Source organism: Ornithorhynchus anatinus, chromosome 8, assembly GCF_004115215.2.
Source record: "Ornithorhynchus anatinus isolate Pmale09 chromosome 8, mOrnAna1.pri.v4, whole genome shotgun sequence".
NCBI classification, from domain to species: domain Eukaryota; kingdom Metazoa; phylum Chordata; class Mammalia; order Monotremata; family Ornithorhynchidae; genus Ornithorhynchus; species Ornithorhynchus anatinus.
Window position 1 is genome coordinate 57,656,437 of NC_041735.1, and position 6,380 is coordinate 57,662,816.

General features: G+C 41.6%; 1 long non-coding RNA gene across 1 annotated transcript; it reads right to left on the minus strand.

Annotated features, from left to right (window-relative positions):
• Window positions 1–2,005: 2,005 nt before the first annotated feature.
• On the minus strand, window positions 2,006–5,592 carry LOC114813669. The gene is made up of 2 exons (XR_003761382.2): window positions 5,448–5,592; window positions 2,006–2,280 (listed from the first exon to the last, which is right to left on the minus strand). It is a non-coding gene; the product is annotated as an uncharacterized LOC114813669 (long non-coding RNA).
• Window positions 5,593–6,380: the final 788 nt, after the last annotated feature.

Genomic DNA, 6,380 nt, shown 5'->3' on the forward strand with positions numbered 1-6,380 from the left:
CTTAACAGATAGTAAGAGCTTAACAAATATCACTATTATTATTACTATTATTGTTATTGCCTTTATGTTATGAAAAGTCCCTCAGAGACTACCAAGTACCCTGAAAACATGAAAAAAAATAAATAAAACTGAAAATACGAAATCCTCTAGAGTGGTAGACATGGCTTCTGCATCTCTAATTCTATTTATATTGATGCCACTGATGCCTGTTTACTTGTTTTGATGTCTTTCTCCTCCCCTTCAAGGCTGTGAGCCTGTTGTGGGCAGGGATTGTCTCTCCTTCTTGCTGCATTGTACTTTACAAGCAGTTAGTACAGAGCTCTGCACACAGTAAGCACTCAATAAATATGATTGATTGGATGAATGAGTGAATGAATGACTTTTCAGAGTCTGAAGGGACGTGATTGTTGGCAACATTGAAGAACACCAAATTAAAAGTTTCAGGAAAAAGAATAACCATCTATGTCTCACTGTTTCTGAATGCCATACTAGCCAAAAGTCTACTTTGAAAACTATTCAGCAAAAATTCACTCTTACTGGTAGTTTGTGTTTCTCCTGTTAATCAAAGACTTCACTAATTATTCAAAGTAAATCTACAGTCCCCAGAGCTTTGAAATGCACCAGATTTCTTTCCTCTAGTCAAATTTGAAGTCGATCAGACTTCATTTTCAGAAATTCAAGTTATAAACCCATACAGCACTGAGAAGAGGTGCTGAATTTTAGACAAAATCCCTGAGACACAAATATAAGCTTTTGAAGTTTTTCACTTATGGTTCATTTATTGTGAGTTTAATTACACAGGAGGCATTTAACTTCTCCGTGCCTCAGTTACCTCCTCTGTAAAATGGGGATCAAGACTGTGAGCCCCACGTGGGACAACCTGATTACCTGGATCTACCCAAGTGCTTCAAACAGAGCTTAGCACATAGTAAGTGTTTAACAAATGCCATCATTATTATTATTACTTGACTATATGAAGGAGTATGGCATCAACTAGAGAAGCAGCATGGCTTAGTGGAATGAGCCCAGGCTTGGGAGTCAGAGGTCAGGGGTTCAAATCCTGGCTCTGCCACTTGTCAGCTGTGTGACTGTGGGCAAGTCACTTCACTTCTCTGTGTTTCAGTTACCTCATCTGTAAAATGGGGATTAACTGTGAGCCTCATGTGGGACAACCAGATTACCCTGCACCTACCCCAGTGCTTAGAACAGTGCTCTGCACATAGTAAGCGCTTAACAAATGCCAACATTATTGTCATTATTATCAAGTAGCTGAAAGAACATGGGTCTGGAAGACAGAAGACCACGTTTGAGGCTCTGTTCAGCTCCAATGTGACCTCAGGAAAGTCACTTAACCTCTCCATTTCTCAATTTCCTCATCTACATACCTACCCTCTCTACCACTGAGGTTGTAATCCCTGTGAGGGACAGAGACTGAATCCAGTCTGATTATCTTGTATCTTTTAAGAAGTAAAAGAGTAATCCTTCAGTTCAAAGATGAGGTAGATCTTCAAAGATGAGATAGATCTTAACACAGTGCTTGGCCCCTAGTATAAATACTATAATTGCCTTCTTTGCTTTTTAAAAAATGGTAATTTGTTAAACATTTTCTATGTGCTTGACACTATACTAAACTCTGGGTAGAAACAAGCTGATCAGGTTGGACACAGTCCACGACTCACATGGGGTTCACAGTCCTAATCCCCATTTTACAGATGAGGTAACCGAGGCATAGAGAAGTTAAGTGAATTGCCCAAGTTCAAACAGCAGACAAGTGCCAGAGCCAGGATTAGAGACCAGGTCCTTCTGACTCCCAGGCCCGTGCTCTATTTTCTGGGTCACAGTGCCTCTCTTTCCATAGCTAGTCTGTGATTGGCTATATGAATTGCGGCTCCAATAAATGTCAAAATAAAATAGCTTTGGGTGGACCATGAATGTGAATAGATTTGTTCACCTGGCCATTTGTGCCCGGTGCAGTTGGGGAGTTGTAATAGAAATACAGATGGGATTCTGCACAAGATCAGAATTTGCATCTTAATTTTTCAAGTTTTTCTGTGTTTTCATTTTGATGTCAATAGAAATCAGTCATCTTGAACCTTTGGAAATGGAATCATTGAACAGGGGTGTCATTCACTCCTTATGAAGCTCTATGATTCCATTGATGCGACCACCGTCTTTGCAGTCCAGACCTTCCCGTTTCTACGCAGAGCCTGCAAAGCGTTCTCGGATGCCTGGGATTCGCTCCAAACCTGGATGCTGTTTCGAGACGCAGAGGTTCTATTTCTGGGCAAAGGAAAAAAGCCGGCTTGTGTTTCAAAAGAGAGTGGGCAGGTAAAGGGAAACAAGTCCTTTAGTGAGCATCTTATGAGAAACTAGAGCAGGTGATCGTCTTCCCTTCGACAGCCCATAGCCCCAGAAGTTTCTTCTATTTGCAATCAGAAGAAGTTCTTGAGATTTTTGAATAGCCCAAATCTGAACGGAATCAGACCCATTTTGTTGGTTTCTGAAGATCGTTTTGAAAAAGAAGCAGGCGAGAGAGCTTTAAAAGCAGCTCCTCAACACCTTTCTTTACTCATCACCTTACTATGTGGCTCCTCTCTTTCACAGATCTAGGGCCTGGGCCAGTTTATTTCCTTTGATCAAGGCCAGAAGTTGATCAAGGCCCTCTTGATTTATGACAGTACCGGGTTGTCGTGGAAACAGTGAATCCTTTGTCTTTTAATGGGTATCTCGAGGCAATAGGGCTAACTCAGAGATGGCCACCTTAAGTATAATGGCGAAAGAGTTTGGTTTCCGAGTTCCATTCTTGACACCCCTGTCAGAAGAGCTACTTGCCAACACTGAAACATTCATTATGCCATTCAGAAATAGAGGTCTAGTGTGACAATTTGCTATAAAGCATCTCTGTGATTATAACGAGAAATCAGTCACTTATTTTGCTGGATTGTTTGTAAGACTGACAGGCATGCTCAGTATGAATCTGAGAAGCCTGCACCTGGTTGGGAAACTGCAAGATAGGACAACAGTCTCTCTGTTGCTAATAATTATGCTTCTGGTTTAATCACCAACCTCATGCTCAACAAAATGGAAGCATAAGGCTGGGAAAATGATGAAGCTATAGGTATTTAAATCATGGAGCATTTTTCGTTCAATTAGTATGGTGATGAGTCGCCCCATTTGTTTGGAATACCAGCTGATGCTGACGGTATTTTAAATTAAGGTTAGAAATTACAGCAGAGGAGTCTGACTAGCGACATATTACTAAAACCGGGCTGTTTTGCTATAGGCTGGAGGTAGATTATTTGACGGCTTGAATCATAACTCGCGAAGCTGAAATAGGGAAATAGAAAGCAAATTATGGGCTACTGCTAATGGCTCCTCTCCTATGCTTGGAAAGAAAAAACTGCAAATAAGAACCAGCCTATACCCCTGCCCTGAAAATTCAGGTTTCTGTTAATCAATCAACCGATATATAGATCATGCCTCTATGTCGGGTCCACATTGGAACCATTATAATTGCTCAATTATTTTATGGATAATCCATCTGTTAGTGACAGCATCATTGCTTCCGATTCATGAAAGCGAAAGCATATTACAATTCTTATTTGCAGTAAGTTCCACTAACACCAAAATACAATTTTCCCCTGGGATGTAGCTCTCAGATTTTGACATTTTCTTTTTCTAGAATTTATCATGAAATGCTTCTCTCTACCTGCAAAATTTTAGAGTAAAAGACTGACTAAACCTCATTAATTATATAAATGATGTGTAAAATATTTTCTCAGGGGCTTCCTAGTAACTCATGAATTTTAATAGTGGTGTGGGCTTTCCCCAGCCACATACAAAAAAAAAAACATGAAAGAGGAGTTCTATTAGTCCTGCTTCCGCCGCCACCACTAACAGGCAACGAAAAAGAATTTCAATTAATTGAACAATAGGGAGCCCAATTTTTCTGGTTATCATCTGGAGACGGTTGATAAAGAACAGATACACAGCAGAGTGGCTGGATGTGTGAAGCAGAGGCATGACCAGCGCTTGACTTGATTTCGAATGATTTCTGAAATCATGACCCCTGGATTTAACTGGACACACATACACAAACACACACACCCCTTTCAAATATTTAAATTGGGAATTTGAAGCAAGAAGAGATACAAATGGGAGTGCTCCCAGAAGAGAATAGAGAGGAGAAGCAAGAGAAGAGGGTGTCCCATCCTACATATTTTCCCAAGCCCCATCCTCCTCCCAGTCTCAACCTGGCTGAAGGGAGGAGAGTCAGGGGTGGGGAAAGCACAGAGCTCGTTTATTCCCTGGAGACTGGGATTCACTGGAATGTGCTTCTGGGTAAAATTGGATGTGAGGAACTCTGTGAAAAGATTCTGGAAATCTCATGAGAGTTAGAATCCCAGAATGCTTTCTTAAAGTGGATGTTCAGAGCCTTGGGTACTGAAAGAGGTTAAAGGAATTAAGGTCTTATTCTGCACGAGAGAAGGCCATGGAGGAGTTGAACTCTAAGTCTTGGTTCCCAGAGGGAGGAAGTAGCATAGCCTAATAGAAGGAGCACAGGCCTAGAAGTCAAAAGACCTGAGTTCTAATCCCATTCCTTGATTTATCTACTGTGTAATCTTAGGCAAGCCACTTAACTTCTCTGTGCCTAACATACCTTATCTGCAAATTGGGGATTAAGACTGTGAGCTCCACGTGGGACACAGTCTGCGTCCAACCTTTTATCGACCCTAGCACTTAGTACAGTGCCTGGGACATAATAAGTCTCACCTGGTCAATTTGGGTGCTGAAGCCAGAGAAAGCCTGTCAGAACAGCTCCTAGTAGTAGGAACTAATCAGAGAGGTTTTTAGGTTGTTTTTCCCCCGACTCTTTTCTCCTTCTTATCACATGATCTCGGGAAGTTTTCCATTGGCTGCAAATCATCCGGAAAATCCAGACTCCTTCAGGACACATTTGGCTTTGACCATCCAGAAACATGGAACAAAAGGGTCGGGGGGTACTTTTGTCTGATATATCTAATTTGTTCATGTAGACCCAGCATTTGACTCCTGCTTGAGGAGGTGGACTTAGAAACCTGTGGTCACAGGACAACGTACTTCTCAGGGTCTGCAATAGGATTAGGGAGTAAAGAGGGAGAAGGATGGAGTAACAAACATTTCTGACTCCTTTTTGCCACCGTCAGCCCCGGGACAATTTGCTAGTGCCAACCTGGAAAGAGATAGGATGACTAAAGCATTTTGTGCTTATCTAAAGGCAAAAAAAAAAAAAAAAAAGTTTACATGTACTTCCAAATCTGGAAGACGTGACTGCAGTTCATTCATTCAATCATATTTATTGAGCACATACTGTGTGCAGAGCACTGTACTAAGTGCTAGGGAGAGTACTCTAGACAAACTCACACAGATTCCTATCATTAGGGGAGTAGAATGCCAAAAACACTCACCTAGCATTTCATTTTGTCTCCTGCTAGTAGTTCCTGACTTAGAAACTGAGAGGTTGAGAGAATCAGAACTTCAAAACCCATCAAAGTCACAATTACGAATGTGTTTGCTCACTACTAATTAAGACCCTCTTTGATTTAGAATGATTCCATCTGTGCTGTCAAATCCAGTGCCCATTGTTCTTGATTCTAGAAGAAAGCATTGTGGCGTAGTGGAAAGAGCACAAGTCTGGGAGTCAGAGGAGCTGTGTTCTAATCCAAGGTCCGCTACTTGCCCACTCTATAATCTTGAGCAAGCCACTTAACTTCTAAGTGACTAAGGTATCTCATCTGTAAATTGGGGATTAAGACTGTGAGTCCCATGTGAAATACAGACTGTGTCCAACCTTGTATCTCCTCAGCACTGGGACATAATAAGCACTTAACAATTACCAATTAAAAAAAAAAAGAAGCCAAGTCTGGGACTACCCCAGCAATTTTCCATGATCATATTCATAAAGGTCAACTTGTCATTTTAAATATGAGAGTGAAAAAGAGGAAGGGATTTTGGGGGGGGTTGGACACTGGGAGGAGGTAGACTTCGAAGAGCTAGCCAGCAAGGCACCATTTTGATTTTCTTTTGCCCTGACTGGAAATCTAGATGTGCAAAGTTTGGGGTCCGATTCCCAAAGCTATGAGGACCATCACTCCCATCGCACCCCCTCCCTCTCCCATAGAGTGGACACCTATGGCCAAAATGGGCTTGGTCAAATTTAAAGCACAGTTTACCTTGCCACCCTTACAAACTTTGATTGTTTCAGATTAGGCTCCAAGTATTAGAAAAGGCTGAGTTCTCAGGAGGGTGTGGGGAAGTGGAGAGGAAGATGGAGAAAAAGTGCACATGAGGAGGGAGGTTATGAAAAATACAATTGAAACCAGCAGGGTGGATAGAGGGCC